The sequence below is a fragment of the Ceratotherium simum genome, chromosome 20 (genome assembly GCF_057802395.1).
Source record: "Ceratotherium simum simum isolate JZ-2026a chromosome 20, ASM5780239v1, whole genome shotgun sequence".
In the NCBI taxonomy this organism is placed as follows: Eukaryota; Metazoa; Chordata; class Mammalia; order Perissodactyla; family Rhinocerotidae; genus Ceratotherium; species Ceratotherium simum.
The window spans coordinates 13,266,892-13,286,876 of NC_141919.1; the positions used below are offsets into that span (position 1 = coordinate 13,266,892).

Genomic DNA, 19,985 nt, shown 5'->3' on the forward strand with positions numbered 1-19,985 from the left:
GTGGGCTCACAAGCAGAAAGACCCAGTCTGCAAAGGCAAGCTGATAAAGCAGACACCTGGAAATGAACAGGTTAAAGGGGGAAAATTCTTAAAGATTTACTTTTTCTAGTGGAATAGAACTTTCTTGAGGGCCAGCTGTATTCCATACATTCTGAGAGATGACCTGATATTCTTATTGTGAACACTCCATTTTGATTGTTAGCTCATGTTGGTTTCTATGACTTGCAACCAAAGAGTCCTAAATAACTCGTGTCAAGTTGGGTCCACCAACAGTGGACATTCATGGGATGGAGGCCTAGACAGAAGAATGTGAGAGGACTCCTGACCCCGGCATCCCTCCTGGCACACCCAGAAATAACTGGAGAGACCTTTGGTGAGGTCAGGAGGTCTTACATGAGGAAGTGGGCAAGATGAGTCAAGGAAATTTGAGTTAGTACTGTAAATGTGATCTCATTTGTACTCACAGCCTTGAGAGGCCTGGGGAAATTTGAGTTACAGAGAAAAGAATGACAGAACCTGTGACAATAGAGCCAGGCAGGCCAAAACCTAGAATGAACTGGGTTTTAAAAAAGTTCTAAAGAAATAAAATCACTTCAGAAAGAAACACAAGGCAAATTGAATCTGATGGCGGTGTGTTATGAAATGGTTGGCCAGGACAAAATAGTAATAATAATAATAATAATAATAATAATAATAAAAGCAGTGTTTCAGAAAGAAGCTGCATGGGCCAAAAAGGAAGCTCAGGGAAGGCCTGTGACCCAGCTGCTAGTAAGAGGGGAAAAGAAGGCAGCCCACCCTCATTCTTAGCTTATCAATCCTAACCTAAGCCTGGTCCTTAGGCAGGCCCAGAACCCACGATGGGTTAGTTCTGTGATGGGATGAGGAGGAGAAATGCTGGAAACCTGGCCCAGGGAGGAACTAGGGGGCCAATATGCCAACCAGAAACTTGGTCCTAGCCAATGACCCAGAAGCTTCCTGTCCCTATGCAATGGCACATGTGATGGAGAAGCAGATATATCCCAATAGGCACATGAACCCTCAGAGAGAGCAACATATATCCTGATAGCAGCAGCACATATGGTAAACTGACTCATTGTTCTTGAATACTTGCATCCTAGGGGAGGATTATACTTCCCTATGCCATTGATGTCAGGCCAGTCCATGAGATTTCCTCTGCCAGTGAAGTGTAAGCAGAAGTGGCATGTGTCATTTCCAGACAGTTGCTTTTAGACCCAGTGTGTGGTTTGCCATTTCTCCTTTTCTCAACCATGAGACTGGTGACGTTCCAGATAGAGGCTGTTCCCAGGGGAAAAGGAATATGAGCAAAGCTACACTGACTGAACATGAAGTATAATGCAAAATAAATCTTGATGTTATGAGCCATTGTGATTTGAGGGACCATTTGTTACTGCAGCGTAACCTAGCCTCTCCTGACTCTTACAACCTGCAAGATCTATAGCACTGGGGATGAGAGCAGAGCATTTCTGGTGACCAGGAGGAATCTACAGGCATCAGGGGATGGCAGTGAAAGAGTATTATAGGAAGAATGAGGGCAACCCCCAGAAGCTCAGGAGCCAAGAAAACATGAGAATTGGCTGGAGAGAGCAGAATAATAATAAATCCCCTGGAATAGCAAGTACATTATTAATTTTTACTCCAATTGAAAATACAATGGAATGATGACGTCGGGTAAAATAGACGTCACTATATTATATTCATTATATTAATGAAAAGGGTCTGAGGGGATTTTGAGATTTTGTTTTGTTTTGTTTTGTTTTTCAGCTAGGTTCTGAGCCAAAAGGTAAAGTGAGGATTAAGCTGACTTATTTGAGGAAGAAGATCAAATGGTGACAAATGCACACACACTCCCCGAAACCACCGTTGGTTTTGGATATAGTCTTTTGAATGTAGGACTCAAGAAATAGTGCTCTACTGCTGACCCACATACTATCTCTGTCTCCATTATAGAAGCTAGTTCTAGCCTCCTATTTAAATAAATTCTCCATTGCAGCCTTACTTTGCTTTATGCAGCTCCCTTTCTGGGGACAGGAAATCTGCCCCTGAACCTTTGCTTGGGGGCAAGGGCCCTGTGTCCCTAGCCACAAATTTCCCTTCCCCTGTCTGCCTGCCTCCTGGATTCCAAGTGTCCCACATTAGACTGCCTTTTAGATCCACTGCTCCCTTTTGAAGACATCAGTACCGTTTTGGAATCTTTTCTCTCCCACCCCTTGCTGCCCTTTGCCTGGAATAAAACAGAGATTGTTGGGACTCTAGGTCTCTATTCTCTACTTGCCAACCCAAGACTCGCAATTGTCTCAACATTCAGTCAATCTGCCCTGTGCTGGTCCTTCCTGAGTGGGTAACTCCTGTGCCCAGTTCTTCTCTCCTGCTGCAAAGCTGTGCTTGTCACATGTGGGCACATCGCAGATCAGAGTGACGCTGGTATGAATGAAAGGGAGGCTCAGCCTTCAAAATGATCTCAACTGTTCTTCGTCAGTGATCCAAACCAATAGAAAAGAATCCACCAGGAAGGTTTTGTAGACAAGCTCAAAAATGGAATTTCATGACTCCAAGATGGGATATTTATAATAAACCTGACAGGTGTTCACAAGAAATAGGGCTGGAACCCTGAGGGTATTATGCTAAGTGAAATAAATCAGAGAAAGATAAGCAAACACATAGATAAAGAGAACAGATTGGTGGTTACCAGAGGAGAAGGGGGTGGGGGTAGGGTAAACGAGGTAAAGGGGCAGATGTGTATGGTGATGGATAGCAACTAGACTGTTGGTCGTGGACACAATGCAGTCTATACAGAAGCAGAAATATAATGATGTACATCTGAAATTTACATAGTGTTATAAACCAATGTGATGTCAATTAAATAAATAAATAGATAGGTAAATAAATAAATAAAAAGAATTAAAAAAAAAAAAAGGAAACGGCCTGGGGTATGGTCTGTTTGACCACAAGAACCAACTGTTTATTGCAGCTGCTAAAAAAGCTGTCAAAGGAAAGGAGGTATTACTCTTCCTCTAAATTGTTTTTGCCTGTCTGTATCTGGAGGAGGTTGTGGGCTCTGGCTTGTCAGGTTGAGGTTGATCAGGATGGCTGGATTAAAACTTTAACTTGAGCAATGTCATGAAATTCACACAAAGTTGGAGGGACTATTCTAGATTAAAGGAGACTAAAGAGACATGAAAACCAAATGCAATGTAGGATCTTTTATTTGATCTAGATCAAAAAGAAAAACAGCTAAAAAAACATTATTTGAATAATATGGAAATTTTATATGGTCTGCATGTGACATACTATTAAAATGATGTTAATTTTCTTAAGTGGAATCGTGAAATTACGGTTTTGAAAACAATGGCCTTGTTTTTAGGCAATACATGTCATGCTAAAATAGTTGAGCATGAAATAGCATAATGTTTCCAATGTACTTTCAAATGTCTCTGAAAAAAATTAAAAATATATATATATAAATATAAAATCTAGGTGAAGAGTATATAGGTGCCTATTGTCAAATTTCCTCTTTAAGGTAATTTTATCTTGAGAAATCATTGAGAGAAGAATGCAATTTGGGCTTAGAGGATCTAGGCGTGGGTGAGACCAGAAAGTAGATTTTGGCATAAAATAAAGAAAACTATGTAATAAGACTCTCACACCTGGGCTACAGCCAGCTCTAGTAGCAGAGAGAAGACAATTTTAAAAGTGTAAATGTGCTTGTCACTTAATATAATCTTTGGATTTTTACTACCTGAGAATGACCAGCAAAATCATGGGAGCTGTTCAAGTTTTAACCCGAGAGCAAGGGAAGACTGTCCCCACTGAATAAAAGTTAAAGAAGCAGTAGAGATTAAAAAAAAAAATTCTTGGGGGCCGGCCCGGTGGCGTAGGAGTTAAGTTTGCATGCTCCACTTCGGAGGCGCTGGGTTCGTAGAGGAAGACGGGCACAGATGTTAGCCCAGGGCCAAACTTCCTCAGCAAAAAAAGAGGAAGATTGGCAACAGATGTTAGCTCAGGACTAATCTTCCTCAAAAAAAATATTCTTGAATAGAGCTTGTGCAAAATACTGAAAGCACCCTGTCTAACCTATACACGTGCTAGATCATCCAACCAGTGTAAGAGATGATTGCATCTGATGGATAGATGTTGCTCTTTGTGATTTTCTTGCAGTTCTCCTTGATAGGCAAGGTGAAGGTTCAGTCTTGTGGTTTTATATTTTCAACTCCTTCCTAGAACCTTCAGCAATCTACAATACTTAACTAAGGACTGAATTAAAATGATTTTTATTTAATTTATATTTATCTTAATCGTTGCCTTCTTTTTAAAGCAACTTCCCTGGATTTCCATTTGTGATAGTTATATATATTTTCCATTTTAAGTAAATGTATTCAAGTTTGAAAAATTGAATCAATTAAAAAATCATACCAAGGAGTATACTGAAATGGCAAAAAATGTGCAGGGGATATTTAGATGTTTGCAGTTTAAGTAAACCCTGGGAAAAGTTTTCTTTCTCCCCTGTGTAACTGAAGTGCGGGAGGCCATTCGCTTCCAAACAAGACTCATCTCTAAGGAGAGCTGCCTCCTTTGACAAGTTTCTGAAGTTCTCCAGGGTTGATATGGAGAGATGACGTCTCTTCCCATGGGGTAAGGCTATAAAGTAGTCTATCTTCATGGTTCTTTATTCACTCTATTGAATCTTCTGCAACTTCCCTTGAATTGCGGTTCTTTGCATTCTGGTATCCAGCCCTTAGTTGCTTTCTCTTTGATGACTTCTAAGTCTTTGAAGACTTAGCAAATATGGGCATAACTTGTTTTATTGCACTCCACTTTATTGTGCTTCACAGATATTGCGTTTTTTCACAAATTGATGATTTGTGGCAACCCTGCATTAAGCAAGTCTATTGGCGCCATTTTTCCAACAGCATTTGCTCACTGAGTGTCTCTGTGTCACATTTTGGTGATTCTCATAATATTTCAAACTTTTTAATTATTATATTTGTTATGGTAATCTGTGATCAGTCGTCTTTGATGTTACTATTGCAATTGTTTTGGAGTGCCCCAAACTGTGCCCATATAAGACAGCAAACTTAATAAATGTTGTGTGTTCTGACTGCTCCACCAATCAGCCGTTTGCCTGTCTCTCTCCTTCTCCTCTGGCCTCCCTAATCCCTGAGACACAACAATATTGAAATTAGGCCAATTAATAACCCTACAATGGCCTCTACGTTTTCAAGTGACAGGAAGAGTCACACTTCTCTTCCTTTAAATCAAAATCTGGAAATGTTTAAGTTTAGTGAGGAAGACATGTTGATAACCAAGACAGGCCAAAAACTAGGCCTCTTTCACCAAACAGTTAGCCAAGCTGTGAATGCAAAGGAAAGGTTCTTGAAGGAAAGTAAAAGTGCTACTCCAGTGAACACGCGAACGGTAGGAAAGCAAGACAGCCTTATTGCTGTTATAGAGAAAGTTTTATGGGTCTTGATAGAAGATCAAACCAGCCACAAACATTCCCTTAAGCCAAAGCCTAATCCAGAGAAGGCCCTAACTCTCTTCAATTCTATGAAGGCTGAGAGAGGAGAGGAAGCTGCAGAAGAAAAGTTTGAAGCTAACAGAGGTTGGCTCATGAGGTTTAAGGAAAGAAGCCATCTCCATGACATGCAAGTGTGAGGTGAAGCAGCAAGTGCTTATGTAGAAGCTGCAGCAAGTTATCCAGAAGATCTAGCTAAGATAATTCATGAAGGTGACTACACTAAACAACAGATTTTCAATATAGATGAAACAGCCTTATATTGAAAGAAGATAGCACGTAGGACTTTCATAGCTAGAGAGGAGAAGTAAATGCCTGGCTTCAAAGCTTCAAAAGACAGGTTGACTCTCTTGTGAGAGGCTAAGGCAGCTGGTGACTTTAAGTTGAAGCCAATGCTCATTTACCATTCTGAAAATCCTAGAACCCTTAAGAATTGTGCTAAATCTACTCTGCCTGTGCTCTATAAATGGAACAACAAAGCCTGGATGACAGCACATCTGTTTGCAACATGGTTTACTGAATCTTTTAAGCCCACTATTGAGACCTACTGCTCAGAAAAAAAAAAAAAGATTCCGGGCCGGCTCCGTGGCTTAGCGGTTAAGTGCGCACGCTCTGATGCTGGCGGCCCGGGTTCGGATCCCGGGCGCGCCCCGAGGCACCACTTCTCCGTCCAACGCGAGACCGAGTCCCACGTACAGCAACTAGAAGGATGTGAACCTATGACATACAACTATCTACTGGGGCTTTGGGGGGAAAAAAATGAATAAATAAAATCTTTAAAAAAAAAAAAAAAAAAGATTCCTTTCAAAATATTACTTCTCATTGACAATGCACCTGGTCACCCAAAATCTCTGATAAGATTAATGTCATTTTCATGCCTGCTAACACAACATCCATTCTGCAGCCAATGGACCAAGGAGTAATTTTGACTTTCAAGTCTTATCATTTAAGAAATACATTTTGTAAGGCTATAGAGTCCATAGGTAGTGATTCCTCTCATGGATCTGAGCAAAGTAAATTACAAACCTTCTGGAAAGGATTCACCATTCTAGATGCCATTAAGAACATTCGTGATTCATAGGAGGAGGTCAAAATATAAACATTAACGAGAGTTTGGAAGAAGTTGATTCCAACCCTCATGGATGACTTTGAGGGGTTCAAGACTTCAGTGGAGGAAGTAACTGCAGATGGGGTGGAAATAGCAAGAGAACTAGAATTAGAAGTGGAGCCTGAAGATGTGACTGTTTTGCTGCAGTCTAACACATGAGGAGTTGCTTCTTATGGATGAGAATCATTCTATGGATGAGCATCTTGAGACAGAATCTACTACTGGTGAAGATGCCGTAAAGATTATTGAAATGACAACAAAGGATTTAGAATATTACATAAACTTAGTTGATAAAGCAGTGGCAGGGTTTGGAAGAGTTGATTCCAATTTTAAAAGAAGTTCTGCTGTGGGTAAAATGCTATCAAACAGCATCGAATGCTACAGAGAAATTGTTCATGAAAGGAAGAGTCAATCGAAGTGGCAAAGTACATTGTTGTCTTATCCTAAGAAATTGCCCCAGCCACCCCAGTCTTCAGCAACCACCATCCTGTTCAGTCAGCAGCCATCAACATCGAGGCAAGACCCTCCACCGACAAAAAGATTATGACTCACTGAAGGCTCAGATGATGGTCAGCATTTTTTAGCAATAAAGTATTTTTTAGTTAAGGTATGTACATTTTTTTTGACATAATGCTATTGCACACTTAATAGATTACAGTATACTATAAACATAACGTTTATATGCACTAGGAAACCAAAAAATTCTTGTGACGTGCTTTATTGTGATATTTGCTTTTTTTGCAGTGGTCTGGAACCAGACTCACAATATCTCTGAGGCATGCGTATATTCTAAGAAATGAGAAGGCTCAGGAACGTCCTTAATTGTGGCTCTCTGTTCAGTACATCCAATGCCTCAAGTAGTGGTTGAGAGATGTCGCATAATATGGTAGCACCTACATCAGACTCAGTAGCCTTTATGATCTTTTCCTTAGTATTGAACATCATTTGGCTTGTTGAGACATACAGATGCAAGACAGACATCTTACTCTCTTTGACCTTCTTTAATTTATCCTATTGTGTCTCATTTTATGCTTCAGGCAAGGGTTTTCTCTCCTTTTAGTGTCTATAACTTCATGTAATGCGTTTTTCTCTGATTTAAAGCCCATGCCATCATAAATAGTAGTACCAGTGGGAATTAAAACAAGCCTGAACCACTGAACCATCCTGCTTGAGAATATAGTACTCTTGGTCACAATGGAATCAAATGGTCTACCCAGTACAAACGAATCCCTTCCCACTCCTTGGTTGCCGCCATTGATTGAACAATCATTAATAGGAGTGATTGATCATTAATTTCTTTTGAGCATCACAGTAGAGCATATCTTTGGATTTTCTTTTTAAATCAGAGAATGTTCGTAAATTGAAAAACAATATTAATACCTGATTTTCTTAATTTAAAAATTATAAATTGAGCATTTGTATACATGCAAATGAAAGTATTATCTAACAATGAAAATGCTTGCCTGGTGGAGCAATGATTTTCCTCTCTTTGCCTAGGATCCTTAGAGATGGTGACTGATGATCAAGTGTTAGAGTTACACTGGTGAAGTGGGATGGTACCTTCTCACTAACTCAATATCATATAAAGGTTTTGTGGCATAGAAAGATCATTTAAACAATTTTTGTGCTTTACCGTGTCAGCCCAGTCAAAGGAAAAATAGGAAGATGCTACTTCTGCCAAAATTTAAATCAGTACATATTCTGAATTATTATCAATTTCTGTTAGTAAAAGCAAATTATTAAAACTTTTTTTTTCTGATGAAATCTGTTTTTCACAGTGATTTCCTCTGAACCATCCCTGTAAAGTAAAGCTAGTGATGTCTCAAGAATATGCACCATGGCTAGGTAAGTGAAATTTTCCAGATACCAAGAACACTCTAAATAATTCGTGAAGTATTGCAATAAACATATTTAGGCATGTCAAATTCAAACTTAGGTGTGTATTAATGATTCATTTTTTACTTCTAGTCATTGTATGAAATTTTATTTTCATTGAAAATATATATAAAAAGTTCAGAGGAGAAACCAAGACAGTAGAATGGGAATGGACATAAAAACTTTCTCTTTGATAATTCGTTTCACTATTTTGCATTAAAGGTTTGCAATGAAGTTGCCTGGAGAATTAAATCACTAGGAAATTTTCACCCGAATGAGTGAAGAAAGCAGAAGTTAACTGTAAGAGTAAAAAAATATTTTTTTCTACATTTTATATTGCTCTGTACTTTTTTCAAGCCCAGTTTTCCTGAGCTGGGGTTTCATAGGACAACCACGATTTGATGTTACTCTCCCCAGATTTGCTTCCTGAAGCTCATCTGCCTGCCTGTCCCTAGTGAGGCTGGTCTCATGGTCACACGCACTCAGCGTAGCCGCATACAGCTCCGTGTATAGTTCTCCCTGGCCTGAAGTTACGTTTCCTCTCCCTTCCACTTACATTTTGGAGGAAAGAACTGTATGGCTCCTCTAATACAATTCTCTCATTTTAAATTGAGAACCCGTAGCCTAGCAGAACCATTTAGAAACTTGCCAAATAAAAAAGTGTAAGCCACACCTCCTCCATGAGGTTTCATTACTCACACAGCACCACTCGTTTATCTTCTCACATGAATTCTCTCAAAAACAATGTCTTCCACATACTTGCCATTACTTGGAATTGTCAGCCTTTTTGCTTTTAGCTTTTCTAGTGGGTGTGTAGTGGTATCTCATTATTGTTTTAATTTGCATTTCCCTAGTGATTAGTAATATTGAACATCTTTTCATGTACGTATTTGCAAGTTGTATATTTTCTTTGGTGAAGTCTCTAGTCAAATATTTTGCCCATTTTGCTGTTGGGCTGTTTGTCTGTTGGGCTGTCTGTCTATAAAAAGGTTTTTTTGGATTCAAGTCCTTTATCAGGCGTATGTTTTGCAAATGTTTTCACCCAATTTATGGCTTGTTAGTTCATTTTCTTAATGTTGTCCTTTGAAGAAGAAAAGTTTTCAGTTTTGATGAACTCCAATTTGTCAACTTTTTTTTTATGGAGTATGCTTTTGGTATTATATCTAAGAAATTTTTGCCTAACTGAAGATCACAAAGATTTTCATCTTTCTTTACTTCTAGAAGATTTATAGTTTTGGTTCTTATATTTAAGTCTATAATCTGTCTTGAGTTAAGTTTTTGTATATGGTATGAGGAAAGGGTCTAAGTTTATTTTTTTGCAGTTTTTCCAGCACTTTGTTGTTGTTGTTGTTAAAAAGACAATTTTTATCCTATTAGATTGCTTTGGAATGTTTATCAAAAATATATTGACTGTATTTGTATAGTTTATTTCCGGGCTCTCTATTCTGTTCCTCTATCTATGCCTATCTTTATGCTAATACCACATTGTCTTGATTACTGAAGCATTATAGTAAGTCCTAAATCAGATAAGTACATCCTCTGACTTTATTCTTTTTCAAAATGGTTTTAGCTATTGTAGGCCCTTTACACTTCTCTATAAATTTTAGGATCTGCTTGTCAATTTCTATAAAATATCTTGCTGGGATTTTGATAAGGATTGCATTGAATCAATAGGGTAACTTGGAGGGAATTGCCAACTTAACAATATTAAGTCTTTCCAATCCATGAATATGAAATATATCTTTATTTGTCTTCTTTAATTTCTCTCAATAATACCCTATAGTTTCCACTGTACAAGTCCTGCACATTTTTGTGAAATATATTCCTAAGTATTTTGATCTCTTTGATAGTATTGTGAATGAAATTGATTCCTTAATTTCATTTTTGGATTGTTCATTGTTAGTTTATAGAAATAAAATTGATTTTTGTATATTGATCTTGCATATTCTGACCTTGCTGATCTAGATTATTAATTCTAGTAGGTTTTTTTCTACATTTCTTAGGATCTTCTATATATAAGATCATGTCATCTGCAAATAAAGACAGTTTTACTTCTTCCTTTCCAATCTGTATGCCTCTAGTATCTTTATTCCTTATTGCACTGGCGAGAATCTCCAGTACATTCTTGAATAGAAGTGATGAGAGTGGATATCCTTGTCTTATTCCTGATATTAGGGGGAACAAATCCAGTCTTTCATCACTAAGTATAATGTTAATTGTAGGTTTTTCAGAAATGCCCTTTACCTGGTTGAGGAAGTTTGTTGCGAGTTTTTATCATAAGTAGCTATTGAATTTGGCCAAGTGCTTTTTCTGCATCGATTGAGATGATAATATGGTTTTTGTTCATCACTCTATCAATATAGTGCATTACATTAATCGATTTTCAGATGTTAAACTAACTTTGTATTTCTGGGTTAAACTCTACTTGGTCATGATTTATAATTGCTTTTATATGTTACTGAGACCAGTTTACCTCTATTTTGTTAAGGATTTTTCCATCTATATTCATAAAGGATATAGATCTGTAGTTTTCTTTTCTTATGATATGTTTGTGTATGTATCATTTTTGACTTGGAAACAATATTGTATATGTGCCCCTTAAGGTCACAAATACAATAATGAATTATATGTGTGTGTATATATGTGTGTGTGTGTGTGTGTGTATATAAATGATCTCTACTCTCATGGACTTTATAGTCCTTTTGGAAAAGTCAGAAATAACAAAAGAAAATAAATATTTTTTTACATATACATTTACAATTGTGATTGCTCTAAAAGAAGTAACTAATGTTGTATGATTTTTTAAAGTAATGGAACCAAATGGAGAGAGAGGTAGGGGGACATACTTAACGGAGTAGTAAGGAAGACCTCTCCTAAGGGGTGATATTTAAGGCGAAACCTAAAGAATGAGCCAGCTGGAGGAGGGAGAGGGGACGTGGGAGTGTTTCAGGCAGAGGTAAAAATACGTGCGAAGGCTCCTGGCAGGAAAAACTTTGATGAATTAGAGAAATTGAAAAAGGTGTGTTTGAGGCATACTAAGAAAAGAGAAAGACATGAATGACTAATGGATTGGGAAGGATGGGGGATATTTGACTGAAAATTAAAATCTCTACTTCATATTCTGAAAGATATTGAATTTGGCCCTGAGAAAAATGAAAGTACTAACTGAAGACGCTAAGGGGATGCTTGGGTAGAAAGATAATGATTTCTAATCCTGTTTTCTGTGTTACTTAGTAGGTTCTTAGAGGCTGAGTATGATGGTTACACTAACAAACCTTAAGATCCACCTGGTTGAATGTGACTTAAGGGATTTTCCAATATCTTATACTCCAAAACCCAAATAAGAGAAGCCTGCCCACTGCAGTTTGCTGGAAGTTCTTGTATAAATAGTTCATTGTGGCTTTTATTCTCTGATGCTTATAAGGGATTTTCTGGCATTCAAGGAGTTACATACCCATTCATCTGTCAAAACTGAAAGAGAAATGCTACTCCAGAGAGTGTTCAAAGGTGCATGTCTAAATAAATGCAGTGTAATGAAACAAGTGAAAAATGGCTCAGTCTTAAATATCTTAAGCATTCTGGGAAGCATGTGTACATTTTAAAACTGATTGCTTTTTTAATTCTCTGTGTATCATAGTCATGGCTTTTTAAAAATTTACTGATTTCCTTGATGAAGAGTTTAGCAAATGCAGAAATTGAATCTTAATTTCTGAATGCTTTGATTACTTCTAATTGCCTTTTGTGTTTTCAAATGTCTCAGTTTAATACCACAGAAAGCTTTTGAATCATTAGCTCTGGAAACATACGCCCGTCACGTAATCACATAATGAATGAATCACTAGCATCCAGGCTTGCCAGGAACCTGACCTGGAAGTGTCTTTTCTAAGGCTCATTTGGGAAATTCATCTGTCTTCCGCTCAAATCATTTCTCATCTTAGTGGAAGTTTTCGGGATGCCCTCACAGCAATAAATTTCCAGCCTGGTATGGAAACTCATTGCCCCATCCACATCTGAACATTCTAGAGAATGGAAGAAGCTTTTAGTTATATTCACTTTCTGAAACAACAAGGGATTCATAAAAGCCTCATATTGCTAACCTCTTCCCCTCTACAGCAGCAGTAATACAAAGGTGGCCTATAAGATGATATGTGCAAAGGTTATGATTAGCTCTTAGCTTAAGAACACAAACTTCAAAATTAGACCTGGATTCAAATCCAGACTCCCCGCTTTTAGTTCTGTGTCCTAGGGAAGGTTATTTACTCTCTCTGAGCCTCAGTTTCTTCATCTACAGAACGGAGGAACTAATCTCTGCCTCAATAGTTGTTATAAGAATCAAACAAGATAATATATATAAAGCGCATAGCCTGGTTCTCAGCATACAGTAAGAGCTCATGAAACAGTAGCTATTAATGTTGTTGCTGCTGTAGTTTCTAGTATAAGTTCTGTCGGCCCATTGTTCTACACTCCCAACAATCAATGGAAATCTTTGAATCTTATCAGTGGAAGGGATAAAATTTTAAAATTTTGTCATCCAATCCACTTAGTTTACAGATAAAGAAACTCATCTATCTGTCAAATACCTAGGAGGCCACACACTTGTCCAAGGTCGCATGGAATGACTGGCGCAGAACAATAGAAGTTGAGGACTCTTGATTTTCAGACCAGAGTTCATTCTGCTTGAAATGCTCATGTACTTTTGTTGTTCTTCAACAAGTGCAGAGTTATTCCTCTTGCTTTCATATTTTTCTGATCACTTACAGTTTTAGTTCTAGCTTGCTATCATGTGAAATTTAGGCTAACCAGTATACTTACCTGAAAAAATGTGAAACAATGGAAAATAATTAGAAGGTGAAAAACCTAATTGGAAGAAAAATATTTTGAAAATAGTGTAAAAATAGTACAAAATAATTAGAAGGAATACACATGCAAATAAATATTGTAGGAGAATAATGACTTTGTTATGAATGATACTAGTTTTCTTTTTTTGTGTATGAGGAAGATTAGCCCTGAGCTAACATCTGTTGCCAATCCTCCTCATTTTGCTGAGGAAGATTGGGCCTAGGCTAACATCCGTGCTCATCTTCCTTTACTTTATATGTGGGACGCCTGCCACAGCATGGCTTGATAAGCAGTGTGCAGGTCCGCGCCCAGGATCTGAACCTGCGAACCCTGGGCTGCTGAAGCGGAGCATTCGAACTTAACCACTACCCCACCAGGCCAGCCCGGTAGTTTTCTTTTTAATTTTCTAAAGGAATTTTTCCAGGAAAAATGATGTTTGAAAAAAGTCTCATATATACTCTTTATACATCTATATATGTCTATATTACAAAAAAAATAAATGTTTTAGCGAAACCAGAATGAAGGTTTTGGTGAAGGGAGGAGGAGAGAGAGACTCAGTGATGCCTTTTCCCTGTGACAGGAGGGAGTTCACCAAGAAATAGAAGATGGTTGCCACGTTGTTGGGTCATAGGTAACACAGTTCCCACTGTTGGAAGGACTTCCTCTGAAGCTCAAAGCAGAAGAGGGAATTCAAGTGTGTGATCCTTGCTGATAGTTAGAACATCAAACTGGGAGTTGAGGAGAAACATTCCTCTCTTGCCCTAGTTCAACATCGCTTCAGCTTTTTTCTCCTGGGCCTCCAGCCTCTTGCCCTTCATGTCACCAACCCACCCCCGACCTGGGTGGGCATAGCCCAGAAAACATACTGGATACATGCAAACAATAATAGTACTGTTATGGTTGCTGGGATCAAGTTAAGTAAGATTAAGTAAGATTCGTTTTATTTTTATTTACATAAGCAGAATGTGCTTATTACAAATAATACAAATAATATGGAAATGTTAGAGTAAAGAGCAAGTGCTCTTTGGCCACAGCACATGGTATCTTGTTTTTTTCACTTGACTGTTTGTCTTGGAACTCTTTTATGTAGCAAATATAAATCTACTTCATTTTTTTCAATCATATAGTATTCCATAATATAAACGGACCATATTTTATTTAACTATTCTCCAGTTGAGGGACATTTGTGCCCTTTTCCAATTTTTCTTTATTATATATAAAGCTGCAATGACTATCCATGTTTATTTATGAACATGTGTGAATATTTCAGAATAATAGATTCTTAGAAGTGGAATTAAGAACTCCAAAGATATGCTTATTTTAAATTTTGATAGATATTTCTAAGGTTTCATAAAAAAGTTTGTAACAATTTACACTCTTAGAAACTGTGTATGAAATTGCCCATTTCCACCTGATGATACTGGTATCAATCTATTGAATTTTTAACAACCCAATTGGTTATAAAGTGTACCTTGTTGTTTATTTTGCATTTCCTTTATTTTTGAGATTAAGCATCTTTTCATCTCTTATTAATCATTTTTGTGAATTATCTCTACATTTCTTTTGCCCAGTTTTACGACTTTCTATAATAATTTTGGGAACTTTTGCTATATTTTGTATATTATACTTTGCTTTATTTATTTTGCAAAAGCTTTCCCTAGGCCTTTTTATTTTGGTGTTTTTTGTCATATAGATCTTTTAATTTTTTTTAATTAAGGCCCTTTTATTAATGGGCCCTGGAATTTGTGTCTTTCTTAGGAAGGCCTTCATCACCCCCCAAAATTATAAAGACTGATGTACTATATTTTACTGTACTTCCTTTTTTATTTTTTTTAATTTAGTGTTTAGAATTTAATCCATTTGGATTTTGTGTGTATGATGTGATACAGGCATCTAAATTAATTTTTGCAGGATTTCAACCCTCTCAATATCATTTTTGAACAGTCTGTCCTTTTTGCTCTGATTTAAAGTGCTCCCTTTTTATATTCTAAATATCCCTTTGTTCCTGAATTGTCCTTTTTGGTTCCATTTGTCCGTGTCTTTATTCTGAACCAATACAACATTGTTTAATTAACATAAACCTAGTATATTTTGATAACGGAAAAGACAGGTCCTTTCTCGTTGTTCTCTTTTTTCCTTTAATTTCCTTGCTTGTTCTTGTGTGTTTTCTTCCATGTGAACTCTAAAATCAGCTTATCAAGTTTGATAAATCTCCAGTTAGGATTTTTATTCAGATTGCATTGAATTTATGGACTAACTTGGGGAAAGTTGACATCTTTAGAATATTGAGTCTTTCCTCCAGAAACACGTATAACTTTTCATCTATTCAGGTCTTCTTTGATGTCTTCAATAAAATTTAATGGTTTTCTTCACGTGGACCTTGCACCGTTCTTGTTGGTTTATCCCTAGGGGACTTTTTTCAAGTTTATGTTGCCATTGGGAATGGGATCTTTAGATTTTAGTTTTCTACAGAGAAAAGCATATGAGAATGAAAAGAAAGCAGGAGTTGAAAGAATAGGAGAGAGAAAAAAAGAGAAAAAAATTAAAAAGGAAAGATGAAATGATGCAGAAGGAAGACAGAACAGAAAATTTGATTTTTATTGAGTACCTACTATGCAACATGCCCTGTGGTAGAGACGTTCACCAGCACCGTCTCACCCCCGTCTCGTGCACTCTTCCCGCCAGGTGGCTTGTCTGAGAAAACTGAAGTTTAAAAGGTGAGCAAGGCAGCATGGAACAGGAAATGGAAAGAGAACAGGTTTGGGGTGAGATCTGGGAACCGGTCCCAGATTCCACTCTCACCAGCTGTGTGATGTTGCCCCAGTTACCTAATTATATTTCTCATTTAAACTTACATAACATCTGCTCAGGGAATCGCAAGGATTAACTGGAATAACGTATCTAAAGAGCCTGCTGCCTTAGGTGCTGCTCTCCGTACGTGCCAGTTCCCACCCATGAACCCATCTCTTCCGGCCCCTGGCCTTTCTGCTGTGGCAATCCCAGAGTCTGCTCAGGACAGCACGGAGCCGGCGTGTTAATGTGCAGCGAGGTGTTTATTCCGTGAGCGCATACCACCCAGGAACACATACCTGACATTCTTAAGAAACACTGGAGGAGAGACAGTTGTTAGGAGCTGTGATCTGAGTCTGAAAAAAATTACATAAGCCTGAAACAAAATCACCCATTTTTACAAAAGGAGGCATTGTTGAAATGTGGATCCTTATTCAAGCCCAAATCCCCAGTGAGAAACACCCTCTATTTCTACTCGAACAATAGTTCCTTGTCCAGAGACAATACGGGCTCCATAGCCCTGGAAAGCATCAGATTCCCATGGCAATGGCAACGGTTTCTCCCAGGCACACTGGAAACAGTGTCTGGAGGAACCGCACCGCCTGACCCAGGCCTTGGCCATCGTAAGGAGGCCCAGCTAGAACAGCAGGAACACAGAGCTGGCCCCCACGTCCTGGCTATGTCTTGTTTTTGCTGCAGGGCTCCAACCCTCCTGGGAAGTTGTGCTTACCAGATGTGAGTATGAAGTCGAAAGAGATAAAAATAAGACATACTGACATGCCCGAAATGAGTGTTCTCTTCTAGGCAACGTATACATTTGTTCCCAGCACAGTGCTTTTACTCATCAAGAAAATGTATGGACCAGCCTGGATTTAAATCCTCCTGCTCTGCAGCTGGGAGCTCTTGAGGAAATTAGCTCACCTCTCTGAGCCTCATGTCCTTCATCTGAAAAATGGGGTTAATAACAAGGACCTCAAAGGATTGCTGTGAGGATTAAATCACACAGATATAAAAATGTACTCAACAAAAATCAGAGTTATTCTTTCATTGTATAGGGAATTGCATTCAGAGCCTCTGAATGTCTTCAGTGGTTCTGCATTTCACTTTTCAAGAGGAAATTTGATTTCTCCAACAGCCAAATGTCATATGATTCTGGGACTAGTAAATAATGTATGTGGTAAAGCTGAGTAATTGTATTTTTTACTTTTTTTAAAGGGCTGGTCTCTTAAATACTGAGACTGGTTTCCATAGGCAATTTGTAAACTGACCTCGACCCATTGGATCTGTATTTAAATCATATCCGGAAGCCGATCGCTTCTCACCACCTCCTCTGCCACCACCTGTTCAAATCGAAGCCAATATCTTTCTCCAGGATTATTGCTAATAGCCCCCTCCTCACTGGCTTCCCTGTTTCCACTATTGCCCTAAAAATATTTTGAGCAATGGCAGTATCATTGGAATAAATGTATCACCTCCCCAGAGGAATGCTTTGACCATCATTTGTTTAGATATTCACTTATTCAACAAATAGTTATAGAGCCCCTACCATATCCAGCGTTGTTCCAGGCTCTGGTGATAGAACCATCAACACAACAGGCACAGATCCCTGCCTCGTGGAGCATATATTCTTAAACAAACAAGCATAATATTGCCTATGCCAGATAGTGATTGGTGCTATGGAAAAAAAAATGCGGAGTAAAGGGGGTAAAGGAGCACAGGGAGTGGGGGTAGGAAGTGGGGGTTGTTATTTTAAATATGGTAGCTGGGAAAAGTCCCTCTGATGAACTGACATTTGAGCAGAGACCAGAAAGAGGGGAGAGGGAGGGGCATGTGGCTACGTGGGAGGAGGGAGAGAGAGGGTGTTCCAGACAGAGGGACAGCAGGTACAAAGTCCCTGAAGCAAAGTGGAGAGGCCAGAATAGCCCAGGTATCATGAGTGAAGGGAAAATAGAGAGGTGTTACAGACATGCTGGGAATGGGAAAGGGATCACAATGGGCCCTGTGGGCCATCATGAGGACTCAGGCTCCTACTCTAGTGAGTTGGGAAGCCACTGGAGGATTTTGAGGGGACAGGTGATCATGCGTGATTTACATTTTAAAGGATCATTCTGGCTAACCACTTACGTAGAGCAGTGGTTCTCCAACTTGAGTGTGCATCACAATCACCCTGGAGGGCTTGTCACAACACAGCGGCTGGGCCCATCCCCAGAGTTTCTCATTGAGTGGGTCTGGGGTGGTGCAGGAGTATTTGCATTTCTAGCAAGTTCCTCAGTGATGCTGATGCTACTGGTCTGGGACCACACCCCAAGGACCACTGATGTAGAGAATAGTTTGTAGGACAGTCAATAGTAGAAGCAGGGAAACCTGTTAGGGGGCTGTTTGCAATAATCCGGGAAAAAGATGATGATGCCTTCAGCTCCACCAGGCGGTAGCAAAGGAGCTGGTAAGGAGTGGTTGGATTCTGGATACAGTTTGCATATAGATCCAATGGGATTTGCTGAAGGATTGAATGTGGGGCACTATGAAAGAAAGAAATGAATCAAGGATTTTAGATTAAGCAACTAAATGAATGGAGTTGCCAGTTACTGAGATGGGTGGGGGTGGGGCAGATAGCAGGAGTTTAGTTTGGGGAATGTTAAATTTGATATCCAAATGGAGATGTCAAGGAAGCCTTTCTTTTAGAAGACTTTGGAATTCAGGGGAGAGTTCTAGGCTGGATTTAGAAAGGTGGGAGTCATCAACATATAGATGGTTTCGTAACAACTGGCCGAGATCATGGCTGGAAAGAATGAAGGTAGGACTGAATCCGTGGCAGTCAGTCCAGTGGTCAGAAGCCAGGGTGAAGAGAGGGACCAGACATGAGACTGAGAAGTGGCCAGGGAGGTGGGAAGAAAACTTGGAGTGCCGTGGGCCTGGATGTCAAGGGAAGCAAGTATTTCGACAAGTCAGGTGCACGTGCTACAAAGCCGCCTTGTCATAATGGTTACAACCAGGCATCTGCTGTGAAGGAGGAGAAACTGGCTACACGGAGTGTGCCAAATTTGGAAGCGGTTCCTTAGGAATAAATGCTTGCCTGAGGAAAAGATGGTCGCTGTGATTGAAATTTATTATTCTTTTATAAATACTTTTGAGTTGATTTTACTTTTGCAACCAAAAAATAAAGCCTTGATGAGTTTAATCACTGACATAGACTAGAATCTTTTCTTTCATCTTCACGCGTTCTATCTAGCTAACTCTTGTCTTTGAAGCAAATTGTTCAATTTTGAGAGATGGAGCTATAAATCTAAGTAGTAATATGTGTGGTCACACTGCTGGGAATTTGTATGAGCAAATTTGATAAATGTTTCGGGGGTACTGAGTTTTTTTCTTGCCTCCCTCCCTTTATCTTCTGACATTGAGTCTTACAAGTCTCTGGTTTTTCAGTGGGAAAAATAACTTCTGGAAACAAATGTTTCAAATTGTTCATTCATCAAGCTCTGAGCAATGTGGTCTTTAATCTTTCACGTTTTCTGAGAGGGGCAGGTTGGGAGCAGCCGTGTGGTTGTCATGCTGGGAAGGCTGGGGAAGACCAGGGTGAGACCAGGGCGGGATTTGGGGTTGGTGACAAAGAGCAGGGAGAACAGCGTTTGGATTTCTGTCAGAAGCCTGAATCTTTGGGGGGCAGTCTACCATCGGGGTTGAGAGATGGCTTCTGCAATTGGTCAGCTTGCGTTAGACTAGCCACATAGAGGACATGGAGAGCACACAGCCCAGAGCCCCACGCTGCTCCCCGCAGTGAGATACAACTGCAGGCGCACCCACTTCCTGAAGTTCTTACCATAGGAAGCTGTCGCTTGCTTC

General features: G+C 39.0%; 1 long non-coding RNA gene across 3 annotated transcripts in view; it reads left to right on the plus strand.

Annotated features, from left to right (window-relative positions):
- Positions 1-19,985, plus strand: part of LOC147914364 (uncharacterized) — a 121,579-nt gene that overhangs the window by 90,439 nt on the left and 11,155 nt on the right. For all 3 annotated transcript variants that reach the window (XR_015555376.1, XR_015555377.1, XR_015555378.1), the window contains 2 exons: positions 8,420-8,486; positions 8,739-8,816. This is a non-coding gene — a long non-coding RNA (uncharacterized LOC147914364). The remainder of the gene's footprint in view (positions 1-8,419; positions 8,487-8,738; positions 8,817-19,985) is intronic.